The 18,619-nt window shown below is 48.8% G+C and overlaps 1 protein-coding gene across 1 annotated transcript in view; it reads left to right on the top strand.

Moving 5' to 3' along the window:
• Window positions 1-18,619, top strand: part of LOC115083528 (zinc finger protein 850-like) — a 111,372-nt gene that overhangs the window by 24,175 nt on the left and 68,578 nt on the right. The window lies entirely within an intron of this gene.

Here is an 18,619-nt window from a genome sequence, read left to right on the forward strand (position 1 = left end):
CTTTGGGTGGGGCATTTTTCCTAAGGTAGGGGATAAGAGGTGAGGCCCTGAGAGAGAAGAGAAGGCCCCAGGAAGAAAAGGAAGCTGTAATTAAATGCTGTGTCTGTTTTGGAAGTTTTTCTTTTGCTTGTCAGTCTGCTGAGGTAAGCAGCCATTTTCTTCTGTTCTGTTTATATACATCTGAAAATTAAACCGGTGAAAAGCAGTCAGAGTCCTGCCTGGTCTGTTCTCCAGCATACCCCAGTCCCAGGCCACTCCAAGGGGCTCACACACATTTAAAGCTAATCTGAGAAAATTATTTTTCATTCAACGCACAATTAAGCTCTGGAATTTGTTGTCAGAGGATGTGGTTAGTGCAATTAGTGTAGCTGGGTTTAAAAAAGGTTTGGATAAGTTCTTGGAGGAGAAGTCCATTAACTTCTATTTCCTAGCATGTAGCAGATGGGCTCAGGACCAATGGGTATAGTGTACTCCTGTTAGCAGTTGGAGACGGATCAGATTTCAATCTGACGTCAGCCCCTAGAACATATACCACTGTAGGAAGTGCAGCTCTTCAGTATTTTCCGTCTCCATAGCAGTTAGGGACTATCTTTCTTACTTTCTTACTATCTTACTATCTTTCTTACTTTCTTTACTTTCTACCTTGATGTTAATTGGTTTCCCCTCAGTTACATTGTAAACCGGTACGATAAGACCTAGTCTTGAGCATCGGTATAGGAAAAGAAATTAAATAAAATAAATAAATAAATCTGCACACTCTCGCAGCGTTAGAACCAAATTCAAAGAAGAAACCAAATTTAAAGGAGAAATCTACCTGAAGATGAGCCCCGCTCTCCTGCGGTGATACCCTCGGGTCCCTCCCCCAGTTGAGATTCCCGAGGTGATTTCTGTGGTCCCTCGGAGGTAAGCCTCGGTCTGGCGGCCGAATCGCAGTGAGGACCTAGCCCCCGATACTCTGGCACGGCTGAGAAGCAGCAGGTGCACCCTCGAGTGCGGCGGTGAAAGTATTTGCCCTCTCCCCCCGCAGCCGGAGACCGCCCGGGATGAAACCGGGAAGTGCCGAAGACAAGGTAAGGTAGAAATCTTCTGCTTCAATCCGGGTTGAAGCAGAAGATCAACCGGGTTGATTCGCACTAGCAGGGCCAGGCCCCGGCTATTTCCAAGGGTCTACCCACGTGGAGACCCTCTGAGGGGGTCGGCATATTGCCCGCATGCTCGCCGTTGCCATCTTGGCCCTATTTGCTGCGCCGTTTAGCCCAAGCGCACAAAACTGAGCTAGGCGCACAAAGCACACATGCGCATAGACTTACACGCACATAAATCCTTGTGCACATATGTTGCCCGCACAGAGCGGTGCGCATATCTACGACTGGACGCACAGCTGTGCGCACAACTCGCACGCTCATCTTAAGCGCATCGGAGCGCATAAGAGTTTACTCGACGAGAGCCATGGCACCACCAGAATCAGGGATAAAGGCTCAAGGCCTCTGCCCAGCATGTCATATCAGAACCACACAAAGCGATGAGGCCGACGCCCTGTGCACTCAGAGTGAGGAGCCCCTGGGAGATCCAGGTCAGGGCCAGTCCCACCCAGGGCAGAGTACTAGCTCCTCCGGTGGTACCCTGGACCTAGCAGATCCCAGCGGGGCCCCCCCCCCCACAGACGGGAACCCCCAGGGAACCAGCGCCCCTCAGCTTGGACCCAGCATCGATCTCATGGGTGGAGTTCTTCAAGGGGATTCCCTCCTTTGTTCAAATGCGAACTGAACCTCTGCTGTTCAACCACATGCTCCACCGAAGGACCCTCATGCCCCAGGCCCTTCAAGACCTAGGCACAGGCTTCCACTACCCAGAAGCCCCACCTATGGGGACACGGATATCTCTGAAGAGGAAGCCGAGCCCCTAGAAGAGGGGGAGCTCCCCCGGGAACAGAGCCTCACCGAACCATGAGACGCTTCGTCACAAAGAACGAGCTCCCGGACCTGGTCACCCAATGCCTGACGGAGCTCGCCATCCTGGGCCCGGGTACTTCGGGGGAACCTAAACTGAACCCCCTGCTGGAAGGTCTTCACCAGACCTCTCGCCATTTCCCTCTGTTACAAGCGGCACAACAGCTGATTGACCTGGAATGGAATGCTCCGGAGTCCACATTCAAAGGGGGATGAACTTTGGCAGCCATATACCCCCTGGACCCGGCAACCAAAGATCTTCTTGCATGCCCAAGAGTGGATGCCATGGTCTGCGCGGTCTCTAAGCGCACCACTATCCCAGTAGAGGGAGGAGCAGCGCTCAAGGATGCACTTGACCGGCGTCTGGAATCCATCCTCAAACAGTCATTTGACGTAGCCGCTATGTCTCTACAAATTGCGGCCTGCTGCACCGTGGTGACACGTGCCTGTTTATCCCAAACCAGGAACAACACCCCGGTAGAAGACATGGAACCAGCAGTATCATTCCTCGCGGACGCTGCCTCCGACCTAGTACGCACAGTGGCCAGAGGCGTGTCATCTGCGGTGGCGGCCAGGAGACAACTCTGGCTCCGAAGCTGGTTGGCCAATGCATCTTCCAAGACGCGCCTCACAAGGATGCCCTTCAAAGGATCCCTTCTGTTTGGCAGCGAACTAGAGAAACTAGCCGACAAATGGGGCGAGTCCCCCATTGCTGCACCTGCCGGAGGATAAGATGAAGAGAAACCAACAACCCTTCCCCAGGCCCTCCAGGGGCAGAAGTTCGCAGCACTTCAATCCTTAAAGGAGCAACTATCAAGCGCCCCACCCTACAGGCAGGAACCAGTCCTTTCGGAACAAGCACAACAAGAGGGGAACCAGCTTGGGGACAGGCCCCAGCCGCACCCCACAATGAGATTCAGCCGACCCGTCCAAGGGAAGAAGCCATAGGGGGCAGACTAGCCCTATTCTACCGCAGATGGGTTGAGATAACTTCGGACAAATGGGTCCTAGCCATCATTCGGGAAGGGTACTCCCTGGATTTTCTACGAACCCCTCCGGACAAGTTCATGGAGTCCCCCTGCCATGACCTCTTCAAGAGGGCAGCAGTGGAAGCTACACTGTCCAGACTACTGGCCCTCAAGGCCATAACCCCAGTGCCTCCACAAGAAATAAATACTGGACATTATTCCATTTATTTTATCGTCCCTAAGAAGGAACATTCAGGCCCATCCTGGACCTCAAGTCTGTCAACAGCCACCTGAGGATTCCCTGCTTCCGCATGGAAACCCTATGATCCGTAATAAGGGCGATACAGCCGGGAGAGTTTCTCACATCCCTGGATCTTTCGGAAGCCTACCTACACATCCCAATTCATCAGGACCACCAGCGCTACCTACGCTTCAAAGTCCTGGACCATCACTACCAGTTCCGGGTTCTACCCTTCGGGTTAGCCACAGCACCCCGGACATTCACCAAGGTAATAGTAGTGGTGGCAGCAACACTGAGGAAGGAAGGAATCCTCGTTCACCCGTACCTAGACGATTGGCTGATCAGGGCAAAGTCACCGGAGGAAAGCCACCAAGCAACCAGCAGAGTCATAACTCTACTGGAGAGCCTAGGATGGGTGGTCAACACAAGCAAAAGTTTCCTACAACCCTCACAGTCGCTGTCCGATTCGACACCAAAGAAGACAAGGTCAGCCTGACCCCCACAAGGAGATCAAAACTGTGGAACCGGCTGCAAACCTTGCTGAACAACCCTCGTCCCACAGCATGGGATTACCTGCAAGTCCTCGGACTGATGGCATCCACACTGGAAGTTGTGCCATGGGCACGAGCCCACATGAGGCCCCTACAGCACTCACTTCTATCACGATGGAGCCCATGGTCCCAGAACTACACTGTACGTCTATCACTCCCGGGCAGAGTCCGGACCCAGCTACGGTGGTGGCTGCAGGCCAGTCACATGAGCCGGGGATCAAGATTATCCTCCCCAACCTGGACCCTACTCACCACAGATGCCAGTCTACGAGGATGGGAGCACACTGTGAGGAGTTAACTGCCCAAGGGCAGTGGAACGCAGAAGAGGCGGGATGGAACATCAATCGCCTAGAAGCACGCGCAATCAGACTAGCCTGCCTGTGGTTTGCTCACAGACTTCGAAACAAAGCGGTCAGAGTAATGTCGGACAACGCCACAACAGTGGCCTACATCAACCGACAGGGTGGAACCAGAAGCCAACAGGTGTCCCTAGAAATAGACCCCCTGATGGCGTGGGCGGAAGCAAATCTCCAGGAGATCTCAGCCATCCACATCACCGGGAAAGACAACATCACGGCGGACTTCCTCACCAGGGAAAGTCTAGACCCAGGAGAATGGAGGCTGTCGTCCGCAGCCTTCCAAATGATAGTGAATCGGTGGGGGACACCGGACATGGACCTTCTGGCAAACAGATCCAACGCCCAAGTATCCAGATACTTCAGCCGCAGGCGGGAACCGCAGTCCCAAGGGATTGATGCCCTGGTACAGACCTGGCCACCGGGGACCCTACTATACGCCTTCCCGCCGTGGCCCCTATTGGGCGCAATCATTCACAAGATACAGCTACACAGAGGGCTAGTTCTTCTGGTGGCTCCGGATTGGCCAAGAAGACCCTGGTATGCAGACATCAGAAGACTGCTGGCAGGGAACCCCCTACCCCTGCCTCCACACAGGGACCTGCTACAACAAGGTTCTATCCTCCACGAGGACCCAGCTCAATTCTCTCTTACGGTCTGGCCATTGAGAGGGCTCGCCTGAGAAAGAGCGGATACTCTGGGGCTGTAATCGACACCCTCCTCCGAGCACACAAGTTCTCCACATTGTTAACGTGCATAAGGATTTGGAGAGTATTTGAAGCCTGGTGCGAAGACCACAACATCAAGCCACGCTCATTTAAAGTTCCTGTGATCTTGGAATTCTTACAGAACGGGCTACAGAAGGGACTGTCCCTCAACTCCATCAAGGTACAGGTGGCCGCATTGTCATGCTACAGCTCCAAGAGCGAGGGCGACAGCATAGCTTCTCACCCGGACGTGTCACGCTTCCTGAAAGGAGTCAAACACATTCACCCACCACTAAAGTGGTCGGTACCTCTGTGGAATCTCAATCTCATTTTGGATTTCCTAGCGGGAACCGCCTTCAGACCCCTCCGAGGCCTGTCTCGCCGCCTGTTAACCTTAAAGACGGTGTTCTTGCTGGCAGTTTGTTCAGCCCACCGCATCTCGGAACTACAAGCACTGTCCTGCCATGAGCCGTTCCTTAGGCTCACCCCGGGATCCATCCAACTACGCATGGTTCCCTCCTTCCTCTCCAAAGTGGTCTCACACTTCCACCTTAACCAGACCATCTCGCTACCAACGGCGGATGGCTTGAAGAATTCAGAAGAAGCCCGTAGTCTGCGCCACCTCAACATCAGCAGACTCCTATCCAGATACCTGGAAATGTCGGAACCCGTACGAAAAACGGACCACCTTTTCATCCTCCACAGCGGAAAGAGACAAGGGAAAGCGGCCTCGCAGACAACCATAGCCTGTTGGATCAAGGAAGTCATCAAGGCGGCCTACGTAGAAGCAGGCAAGCCACCACCTCTACAGGTCAAGGCCCATTCTACCAGAGCCCAGGCAGTATCCTGGGCAGAAACTAGAATGCTGTCACCTGCCGAGATCTGCAGGGCGGCGACATGGTCCTCCATCCATACCTTCTCCAGATTCTACCGTCTGGATGTTCAGGCTCGGGAGGACATGGCATTTGCAAGGACAGTACTAAGTGGGTCTTGGGCAGCCTCCCACCCGGTTCGGGAGTAGCTTTTATACATCCCATTGGTCCTGAGTCCATCTGCTACACGCTAGGAAATGGAGAAATTACTTACCTGATAATTTCATTTTCCTTAGTGTAGACAGATGGACTCAGCATCCCACCCTTGGCTGCCATTACTCATGGTCTTTCAAATGATTCAAGGGTAAGCCACGTTTTCACTTACCTAGGGCATCCACCCTGCTGGGTGTCGATGCTTTCCGGTTGAGTACACTGGCAGTCTCCAACTATAGTCAATCAACCAGTTCAAGTTAATCAAGTTTTAACGTTTAACCAAGTTATGAAGTTATTCAAGATAATCAAATTATTAAGTTAATCAGTCAGTCTCACATATATCCACAATGCTTTTCGAGGAGAATAATGAAGAGCTGTACTTCCTGCAGGGGTATATGTACTAGGGGCTGACGTCAGATTGAAATCTGATCCGTCTCCAACTGCTAGCAGGAGTACACTATACCCATTGGTCCTGAGTCCATCTGTCTACACTAAGGAAAACAAAATTATCAGGTAAGTAATTTCTCCATTAATCATGGTCGTGGCCCCTCTGCACCCCTTCCTGCCGCCGACCTCCCCACGAGGCCACGTGAAGGACCAGCCCGGACCTACCTCCACGGTAGATCTCACTGGTGCTGCCCGACTCCCGGACCTACCTCCACGGTAGGCCTCAGCTGCGCTGCCCGCCTCCAGGTCCCACCCGGCTGAACTACCCTTGCAGGCCTCCCTGCCGCCAACCTCCCTATGAGGCCACGCAAAGGACCAGCCCTGACCTACCTCCACGGTAGACCATAGCTTCACTGCTTGCCTCCCAGACCTGTCTCCACGGTAGGCCTCAGCTTCGCTGCCCGTCTCCCGGATCCCCTGGGATGGACGCACCGTGATCGCTCGGCCCGCGATCTCTTCCCACCGCCCTCAATTGGTGCTGCAGCGTGCCCGCAGGCCCAGCAAAGGACCGCCAAGCCCGTCCATCGCTGGCCCACCTATGCTCCCAAGACGGCGACGTGGGACAGGACACTACACAAGAGCGACGGTGAGCCTCTGGCGCTGCCTGCTGAAGGAGCGCGACAAAGGGGTCTGCCCCTTAGCGTGACAGCTCCACCAAGGCCCCGGACTGGCCCCCCACAAGGAACTGACCCCTGCCCTTGTCTTCTCCACGTCCGCCTGAGACAGTACTCCCGGTGCCTATCTCCAGCTGGTAGAACTCCCTCTCGTCTACCCCTTCAACCTAAAACTCGCCCTTTTGCCCGCTCCCAGCGAAAAGAACCTCCTTCCCCTCTTATCCCTCTATACCCAAACCATAACCTCTTCTTTTAGTCTCCCTGAGGATTCTTCCACCCAAGCCGTGATGACCACTACCCTCTAACCCCCAGGACCTGGAATCTACAAGACCCTCTATCCAACCAATGGACCGGCCCCGCAGGGCACCTTACTTCTGCTTCCCGCTCTCAACAACGAAGACTCTATTGCTACCTTTACAACAACTAAGGCAATATTATATCTTTTACTTTAACAAACCCTTTCCAACTCATCCTAAAGCTTTAATAGATTCTCTGACTATCTCTCTCCTTGTAACTGCATTTCCTTCTCTCCACCATTTGCCTATATTCTCCCTCACCCCCCCCCCCCCCCCCCCTTAATAGCACAGGTTATCGGCATCAGATATCCCCTCAGATAGACTCTCAGATATATATCCTCTCTGATATACTCTCAGATATTTATTTATTTTTATTTATTTATTTAGAGTTTTTCTATACCGGCATTCACGATGGGAATCGCATCATGCCGGTTTACAATTAACAAGGGGTGAAAAGAAGATATAATAAGAAACATTAACAGATATCCTCTCCCTCACCCCCCCCCCTCTTGATAGCTCAGGCCATTGACAACAGATATCCTCTCCCCTTGCCCCCCCACCTCAGTAGGGCCACCCCCCTCAGTAATGCCACCCTATCCCACTCATATTAAACCATAGAACCCTCCACCTCAACCACAATGGCACAGCCAATAGCAACACTCAGATACTACAACCCCTGTCGCAATGCAACCCACCTTACCCTCCTCCCCCCCCCCCCAACCAGGCCACATCACTATTACCAATCATGCTAAATCCTTTCACTCAACTCCTTGGCCTTGCAACCGTCACACTAATTCTATTCAACTCACAATCCATAACCAAAAAAAAAAAACCATAACCCTATTCTCAACGACTTACTACGCAATAACAGAGACCTGGCTTAAGGAGACTGACTCAGTCCTACTTAACCAACTCCCCACTCACACTTACGATATTTTCTCAATACCCAGACCCAAAAAAAAGGCGGAGGTATTTTACTTGCTGCCAAAAAAGATCTCAAACTCATACAGCAACCAATTAACCTCCCCCCCAAAATTGAAATAAGCCTGTTCAAATCCCCTAATCTGCAAATATGCTTAATATATACCCCTCCAGGTATACTAGACAGGGACCCATCTCCCATCATTGAACTTATACCATCCAACATTTCATTCAACACACCAGCTCTTATCCTTGGAGACTTTAATCTGCATGCAGCTGCCATTCTCCTATCACACACCTGTGAAACAATCTTAGCCTCTCTCCGTGCCATGGGATTCCAACAGATCATAACCAAACCCACACACAAAGCAGATCACTCCCTTGACCTAATCTTTACAAACTCCTTAGTCCTTTCTGACCCCCCCATCCTTTGGTCTGATCACTTCCTCATCCGCACCACCTGCTCTATAAAAAATAATGCACCCAGATCAATCACAAAAACCTCCATCCACTTTAGAAAACTCTGCACCAAAGATGAGCTTATAGATGCTCTCTCTGACCAGTTTGAAAACTTGACTTAACCAACACAGAATCTGCTCTTTCGTCCTGGAACCACCTTAACTGCAACATTGCCAATAAGATCTGCCTCTCAAGAACTAAAGAAATAAATCCTGCACACAACACCAAAATGTCCTGGTACACAGCAGAACTAAAAACTCTGAAACACAATCTGAGAACACAAGAAAAGAAATAGCGCAAGGAACCCTCACCCACCCAATTAGCGAAATACAAATCACTCCTACTGTGAAAATATTCTTAAAACCAAAAGAGACTTCTATGCGCTTTCTCATTTGTGGCCGACCTCATCAAAACCTCAACAACCTCTATCCCAAATGATGAAGCCAAAACAAAATGCGAAGAACTGGCACAATACTTTGATGATAAAATATCAAAACTCACAACACGATTCCCCACAGCTACTTCCTCTATTTAAGCTCCCACTAAAACCCATAACGCCGAACTAAACATCTTTGAGACCACCGCCTCCACTGAAATAGAAGCAATTCTAAAAAAAAAATGAGACCGCCACACACCCATCAGACGCAATCCCTTCCAAATCCCTCCTTTCCATCCCTAATATAATCGCCAAGCCCTTACCCAACATTATCAACAGCTCCATCACCCTTGGAACTGTGCCTTCCCCTCTAAACAAGCCATTGTCAAACCAATACTTAAAAAACCCAAACTCGACTCGACAAATCTGGCCAACAACCGCCCCATATCCAATCTCCCATTCATAGCAAAAGTCCTTGAGAAAATTGTTAACTGTCAACTAACAGACTACCTAGAACACCACCACCTTCTCTTTGCTTCTCAACATGAATTTCGCAAACATCATAGCACAGAGACACTACTGACTACCCTTTCCGACTATCTCCTGAAAGGCCTAGACAAAGGACATTCATACATACTTGCCATGCTTGACATTTCCTCAGCCTTAGATACCATAACCACAACGTGCTAATCGAACGGCTATCTGAATTAGGCATCTCTGGAATTCCACTGGTCTGGTTTAAATCCTTCCTAAGCAACAGGAATTACAAAGTCAAAATAGGCACCAGCGAATCCAAGGCAATTAACATATCTCAAAGTGTACCTCAAGGTTCCTCCCTCTACCCTCTTCAACATTTACCTACTGCCCCTTTGCCACCTCCTCTCAGAGCTCTCTCTTCCATATTTCATTTACGCAGATGATGTGCAAATAGTTATCCCCATCAAAGATTCCATACATAAAGCCCTCGAGACATGGGATTCCGCCCTGACTGCCATCAACAACCTTCTTACCAAGCTCCATCTTGCCCTCAACACTAACAAGACAGAACTTATGATCATTGCCCCCCAACACAACCCTATAATTACCATCCCCACCAACACTAGCCTGCCCACTTTCAACTTCTCCCCTCACGTAATCTAGGCGTCACCCTTGATGCCCACCTCAACTTGAAAAAATTTATCAACTCCACTTTAAAAGACTTATTTCAAGCTGAACACGCTAAAAAAGCTCAAAACCCTACTGCACCCAAATGACTTCCGCTCAGTTCTTCATCATTCTATCCAAAATTGACTAATCCAACAGCTTCCTAGTAGGACTCCCCAAAAACACCCTAGCCCCTCTACAAATGCTCCAGAACGCCATGGCACACATCCTGACCGGTACACGCAAAAAAGAGCATATCACCCCCATCCTCATACAACTTCACTGGCTCCCAATTTCTGTCAGAATTAAATACAAGACACTCTCCCTCATTCAAAAAGCACTTCACAACACCAATATGCACTGGTTTAATGACTCCTATGCCGCCCCAACAACAGACCCACTAGATTGCAATACTTAGCAACATTACAAACTCAATCACCCAAACTCACCCACCTTACGTCAACTAAAAAATGCTCCATATCCATTGCTGGACCCATCTTATGGAATACCATGCCCCCTGATCTACGACAAGAAGCATGCCCCAAAAAATTCAAACAAAGAATCAAAACATGGCTGTTCATACAAGCCTACAGAAACAACACGTAACCCACTTCCTCTCCCTCTCTCCGGGCACAATCTTAAGTAGATTCCCATTACTGTTCAACCTACAATATCCTGCCAGATTAAGAGTGGAGCATCAGGGTTCCTGGAAGCTGTTTGATATGGTATTTTCTGCACAAGAATTCCTGAAAAGCTTGTAGGGGGATTGTGAGACACAGAGGTCGCTTGGTTTACTGACCTGCAACTTGCTGGAGGAGATATGGAATATCCCATGCTCTACTGAGTAGCTGACTGGTTGAACAGAGGTAGCCCTATGGGCTAAATCAGTGATTTTACTGTTTGAGGATGTTTTATATGTTCATTTATTCAGACTACATGTGACCAACAATACTGTTTATTGTACGACAAGTTAAAGTCAACATATGTTGTGTTTAGTTAAGGAGAGGGCACTGGAATGGATCTCCAATGTGGTTCTAATCCTCCTATTTTATTGAAGGTGTACTGGAGGAAAGGGGTAAAACCTGACGAAAGAGGTCAGGAAGGGATGGGGGGAGGGCATGGGGGGAAAGGGGATCAAATAACAAACAGTATATGACCTATCTATGGTCTTAATCTTAAGTAGTTTCTCCCTGCTGTTTGTGACTTTCCGACCTATGTGAGCTATTTGCCTTTCTCCTCTGCCCCTATCTCAACCTATCTCCTTTCACTATATTGTAAACACCCTCCCTGCCCTTGTAATTAGTGATACAATTTTCTGTAAATACCCTCAGCCCCTGTTAAATAATAATTTTATGCTCTTTATGCAACCGTATTATCGTTGTTGTAATAGTTATGACTTGCTTATCCCATTATCCCCATGTGATCGATTGATGTGGCTGACCCGAATCGCCTTTTACTTCTTTCACAATTTACTTTCTGCTTACATAAATAGAAACATAGAAATGATGGCAGAAGAAGACCAAACGGCCCATCCAGTCTGCCCAGCAAGCTTTGCACTTTTTTTTTTCTCATACTTATCTGTTACTCTTGGCTCTTAGTAAGCTTTTGGTTCTATTTCCCTTCCACCCCCACCATTAATGTAGAGAGCAGTGTTGGAACTGCATCTAAGTGAAATATCTAGCTTAATTAGTTAGGGGTAGTAACCGCTGTAATAAGCAAGCTACACTCATGCTTATTTGTTTACCCAAACTATGTAATTCAGTCCTTGTTGGTTGTTGACTGTATATAGATCCACTTTTCTTCATTCCTCCTGCCATTGAAGCAGAGAGTTATGATGGATATGCATTGAAAGTGAAGTATCAGACTTTCTCCCCTACCGGTGAAGCAGAGAGCTATGCTGGATGTGCATGAAGTATCAGTCTTTCTCCCCTGCTGTTGAAGCAGAGAGCTATGCTGGAAATGCTTGAAGTATCAGTCTTTCTCCCCTGCCGTTGAAGCACAGAGCTATGCTGGATATGCATTGAAAATGAAGTATCAGACTTATTTGGTTTGGGGTAATAACCGCCATAACAAGCAAGCTACTCCCCGCTTTTTTATGAATGCAAATCCTTTTTTCCACATTTCCTCTTGCCGTTGAAGCTTAGAGCAATGTTGGAGTCTTAGAGCAATGTTGGAGTCGCATTAACCGTGAGTATGTTTATTGAATAAGGGTATTATCTCCAGGCAGTAGCCGTCATTCCCGCGAGCCACCCACTCTTCATTCATGTCCTCTAGATTTTATGGATCCACAGTGTTTATCCCACGCCCCTCTGAAGTCCTTCACAGTTCTGGTCTTCACCACATCCTCCGGAAGGGCATTCCAGGCATCCACCACCCTCTCCGTGAAGAAATACTTCCTGACATTGGTTCTGAGTCTTCCTCCCTGGAGCTTCAACTCGTGACCCCTGGTTCTGCTGATTTTTTCTGATGGAAAAGGTTTGTCGTTGTCTTTGGATCATTAAAACCTTTCAAGTATCTGAAAGTCTGTATCATATCACTCCTTCTTTCCTCCAGGGTGTACATATTTAGATTCTTCAATCTCTTCTCATAAGTTATTTGATGAAGACCATCCACCTTTCTGGTCACCCTTCTCTGGACCACCTCCATCTTGTCTCTGTCTCTTTGGAGATACGGTCTCCAGAACTGAACACAGTACTCCAGGTGAGGCCTCACCAAGGCCCTGTACAAGGGGATAATTACTTCCCCTTCTTACTCGATATTCCTCTCTCTATGCAGCCCAGCATTCTTCTGGCTTTAGCTATCGCCTTGTCACATTGTTTCACCGACTTCAGATCATTAGACACTATCATCCAAGGTCTCTCTCCTGCTCCGTGCACATCAGCCTTCCCCCCATCGAATACAGTTCATTTGGATTTCCACTCCCCGAATGCATGACTCTGCACTTCTTGGCATTGAATCTCAGCTGCCATATCTTCGACCACTCTTCCAGCTTCCTTAAATCCCGTCTCATTCTCTCCACTCCTTCCGGTGTGTCCACTCTGTTGCAGGTCTTAGTGTCGTCCCCAAAAAGACAAATCTTACCTTCTATCCCGTCCGCAATGTCGCTCACAAAAATATTGAACAGGACCGGTCCCAACACCGATCCTTGCAGTACACCACTTAAAACCACTCTTTCTTCAGAGAGAGTTCCATTTACCATCACACATTGTCTTCTGTCCATCAACCAGTTTGCAATCCAGGCCGCCACCTTGGCACTCATTCCTACGCTTCTTATTTTATTCACAGTCTCCTGTGCGGGACTGCATCAAAAGCTTTGCTAAAATCCAAGTAGATGACATCGAGTGGTCTTCCTCGATCCAATTCCTTGGTTACCCAGTCAAAAAAGTCAATCAGATTTGTCTGACAGGATCTTCCCCTGGTGAATCCATGCTGCCTCTGGTCCAGCAATTCTCCTGACTGTAGATATTTCACTATTCTCTCTTTCAACAGTGACTCCATTACTTTTCCCACCACCGAGGTGAGGCTGCCCGGTCTGTAGTTTCCAGCCTCTTCTCTGTTCCCACTCTTGTGAAGCGGGACCACCACCGCTCTTCTCCAATCACTCGGCACCACTCCCATTTCTAGGGATCTATTGAACAGGTCCCACAGCGGACCGGCCAGCACGTCTGAGCTCCCTCAGTATCCTGGGATGAATTTCATCAGGCCCCATGGCTTTGTCCACTTTCAGTTTTTCCAGCTCTTCCCATACATTTTCTACTGTAAATGGAGTTACATCTACTCCACTCCCCTCCAGTTCCTTCTTAAGCAGCGACGGTCCTTCACCAGGGTCCTCTTTAGTGAACATAGAACTGAAGTATTCGTTTAATATTTTTGCCATTTCTTCGTCTCTCTCCACACATTGATCCTTTCCACCTTTCAATTTCACTATACCACTTTGAACTTTTCTCTTTTCACTGATGTATCTGAAAAATGTTTTGTCACCTCTCCTTATCTCCTTGGCAATCCTCTCTTCCGCTTGACTTTTTGCTGTCTTGATTCATTTCTTCATCTCCCTCAGTTCTACCAGATATTCTTCTTTGTGCTCCTCCCTTTGGGATCTTTTATATTTCTTGAACACTGTTCTTTTACTATAATCTGCAATCTACTTTCTATTATCCCCTCTATTATAATGTCAGTAACTTGTTGTTACTTGTTATAATTCCCATGCCATAGTTTAAATACCCCCCTCACCCCCCTGTTTTAAAATCATTCATTGTAAAGCTCTGTTATGCAGCATTACTAGTTCTATGGAAACCGATGTGATGTTCCAAATGAATGTCGGTATATAAAAATGTTAAATAAATAAAAATAATCAAGTTGACTTAGAGAAAAGCCACTGCTATTATTGGCATCAGTAGCATGGGATCTACTTAGTGTTTGGATACTTGCCAAGTACTTGTAGCCTTGATTGGCCTCTGTTGAAAACAGGATGCTGGGCTTGCTGGACCCTTGGTCTGACCCAGTATGGCAATTTCTTATGTGATTTTATATTGAGAAAACCGCTGCAAAATTATCATGAGTGGACATAATGTACAAAGTGTCAGCATGGTGCAAGAAAAAACACACAAGATGTGTGTCCAGTGGTGATAAGTACTCTGCAGGGGTGTTACTCATTGCACTGAATTGACACTTTGAACCTGACATAATAGGTGAACATGGACCTTCTGACACAAGCTCAGAACAGAGTTTGAAAAATGTCTTGGAACAATGACCTTGTGTAAATTTGAAAAACACAAAGGTCATTGGCAACAGCATTTTCAGAGTGGACTTGTTTTGTTTTTCTTATGTATTTTTTCACATCTGTTTATATTTTTTCTACTTGCACAGTGTTTTCATGCTGATGCGGGTTTGAATTTAAAGGGTAATGGAGGGTAATAGGATGTATAGTGAAGTATGTGGTGATCGATTATTGTAGAGATAACACTCAATATCCTCTGCTTTAAAATATATGTATAGTGGGAGACCATGTGACCCGATGAGCGAGTGACACGCATGTCTGACTCGCTCCTGGTGCCCGCTCCCAAAAACTCTCTACAAAATTTCCTAGGACAGCGCAGGTAAACTCAGCCGTGATTACTAAAACACATATTGAGGACTTCCTCAGTCGAAGCAGGGACAGAATGGCTGGCAAACCGCAGCGCGATGAAAAAAACAACCCAGTGAGTAAGTCGGCAGAAAACAAAATGGTCGACGGGCGCCTGCGAGAAGCCGAAAACCACGGGGCTTTGGTGGAGGAGGAATCCCGGGCTGTAGTGCTGGCGCGGGAAGGGAAATTTTCTGATCTCCCAAAAGATAGCGGCAGGAAATGAAACATTGAATGTTATTCAGCAACAGGTGGAAGGGACTCAAAATAGAATTGTGGTAGTGGAAGCAGAGACACGGGTGTTACAATCAAAACAGGGGCAGCCGGAAAAACAGGTTGAGGACTTGGAGGCAACGGTGGATGACCTGGAGAACAGGTCACGAAGGAGTAATCTGCGTTTTGTAGGCTTCCCAGAGACCAAAACTGAGCAGGAGATTAAAACTCTGCTAGAAGGCTGGCTCCTAAAAGAGCTGGGCCTTGAACACCTGCAGGGTCAATGCTGGGTTGAAAGAGCGCACCGCCGGGGCGTTCGGGCCGCAAACCTGACCAGACCAAGAGTGGTCATAGCGAAATATCTAAACTTTGCGCACAAAGCTGTGATCCTGCAAGCAAACAGGAAAAAATCGTCCCTGACATTTGAAGGGCAAAAGATATTGGTGTTCCAGGATTACTCGACCATCTCTGCCATCTGCCTGCATTACAGCTAAGACCTGTTATAGCCACCGCAGCATCCAGTCCAGCATCCAGTCCAGCCACTCCAGCTTCCAGCATCCAGTCCAGCATCCAGTCCAGCCACTCCAGCATCCAGTCCAGCCACTCCAGCTTCCAGTCCAGCCACTCCAGCATCCAGCATCCAGTCCAGCCACTCCAGCTTCCAGCATCCAGTCCAGCATCCAGTCCAGCCACTCCAGCTTCCAGCATCCAGTCCAGCCACTCCAGCATCCAGTCCAGCCACTCCAGCTTCCAGCATCCAGTCCAGCCACTCCAGCATCCAGTCCAGCCACTCCAGCTTCCAGCATCCAGTCCAGCATCCAGTCCAGCCACTCCAGCTTCCAGCATCCAGTCCAGCCACTCCAGCATCCAGTCCAGCCACTCCAGCTTCCAGCATCCAGTCCAGCATCCAGTCCAGCCACTCCAGCATCCAGTCCAGCCACTCCAGCATCTAGTCCAGCCACTCCAACATCCAGTCCAGCCATTCCAGCTTCCAGCATCCAGTCCAGCCACTCCAGCTTCCAGCATCCAGTCCAGCATCCAGTCCAGCCACTCCAGCATCCAGTCCAGCCACTCCAGCTTCCAGCATCCAGTCCAGCATCCAGTCCAGCCACTCCAGCATCCAGTCCAGCCACTCCAGCTTCCAGCATCCAGTCCAGCATCCAGTCCAGCCACTCCAACATCCAGTCCAGCCACTCCAGCTTCCAGCATCCAGTCCAGCATCCAGTCCAGCCACTCCAGCTTCCAGCATCCAGTCCAGCCACTCCAGCATCCAGTCCAGCCACTCCAGCTTCCAGCATCCAGTCCAGCATCCAGTCCAGCCACTCCAGCTTCCAGCATCCAGTCCAGCCACTCCAGCATCCAGTCCAGCCACTCCAGCTTCCAGCATCCAGTCCAGCATCCAGTCCAGCCACTCCAGCATCCAGTCCAGCCACTCCAGCATCCAGTCCAGCCATTCCAGCTTCCAGCATCCAGTCCAGCATCCAGTCCAGCCACTCCAGCTTCCAGCATCCAGTCCAGCCACTCCAGCATCCAGTCCAGCCACTCCAGCTTCCAGCATCCAGTCCAGCATCCAGTCCAGCCACTCCAACATCCAGTCCAGCCACTCCAGCTTCCAGCATCCAGTCCAGCCACTCCAGCATCCAGTCCAGCCCCTCCAGCATCTAGTCCAGCCACTCCAACATCCAGTCCAGCCACTCCAGCTTCCAGCATCCAGTCCAGCCACTCCAGCATCCAGTCCAGCCACTCCAGCTTCCAGCATCCAATCCAGCCACTCCAGCATCCAGTCCAGCCACTCCAGCTTCCACTCCAACAATCTGAGAAGAATGTCTCCATCCTTTCCAATCCCAATCCTCCCACACTGTCCACCTTCCAAAGGGCATTCAACTCGACACGCCAATCACCACAACCTTAAATCCCTCTCTCCAATCGTGATCACTCCCATTACCCAACTGCTAGGCCTCTCACTATTTACGTTAACACTATTCAATGCACAATCCCTAACTAAGAAATCAGTAATACTAAACGACTATCTCATCGATGTGAAACCGGATATATGCGCAATTACGGAGACATGGCTCAAACCTTCAGACACTGCAATAATTAACCAATTACCCACAGAGACATACAACTTTTTCCCCATCCCACGTCAGGGAAAAAAAAAAAGGAGGAGGAATCCTCCTAGCTACAAAAAAGAACCTCAGATTCACTCAACACTCCTCCTACACCAACTCGAAACTCGAATTTGGCTTCTTCTCGTCAGACAAACTACAAATTTTACTTCTCTACGCTCCTCCAGGCTTACTGGAAACGGACGCCTCTCCTCTGGTCGAATTAACTACTTCCCTTATCAATCTAGATGCCCCAGCTATAATCTTAGGTGACTTCAACCTGCACGTCGACAACTCCATATTATCACCTAACTGCGAAGCCTTACTCACAGCATACTCCGCTTTAGGTTTCACTCAACTAGTTAACGAACCCACACACAAAGCCGGACACACGTTAGACCTTATCTTCGTCAATACAGCAATCAAACTGGTCCAGCACCCCACCTGCACGAAGGTACCATGGTCAGATCACTCCCTCATAACTTCTTCATTCTCAATAAAAGATACCAGTCCATCTCACATACCCTCACATTGCTTCACTTACAGGAAAACATGCACCTCAGAAGATCTTAGCAATCACCTATCATCACATCTCACCCAAGTAGACCTCTCCAATCCGAACTCAGCACTTCGATCTTGGAACAACATCACGGAATCGATAGCCAACAAGCTATGCCCTCTAACAACAAAAAAACCTCACCCCAACTCCTCCAAAAAGCAACCATGGTTTACCCTAGAGCTAAGAAAACTTAAACTACTGCTAAGACAAAATGAGGCTAAATGGCGCAAAAACCCATGCATCATCACTCTATCTACCTATAAATTAACTCTTCACCAATACAAATCCAATACATTAAGATCCAAGAGGAACTACTACGCATCCAAGATCCACCACCTAATCTTCGACGCTAAAGCCCTCTTTAGCTACGTCTCTAACCTCACTCAAATAAACACATCAGAAATCGCTCTCAACCAAGCCAAATCTAAAGCGGAAGAACTAGCGCTATTTTTCAACAACAAAATCAGCAAACTTCTAACTCAACTGCCCCCTAACACCGCATCTACTTCAACACCACCTCAGACCGCCTTCAAAAATACCTGCTTAGAAGAACTGGAACTCACT

The sequence above is a fragment of the Rhinatrema bivittatum genome, chromosome 2 (assembly GCF_901001135.1).
Source record: "Rhinatrema bivittatum chromosome 2, aRhiBiv1.1, whole genome shotgun sequence".
Lineage (NCBI taxonomy): Eukaryota > Metazoa > Chordata > Amphibia > Gymnophiona > Rhinatrematidae > Rhinatrema > Rhinatrema bivittatum.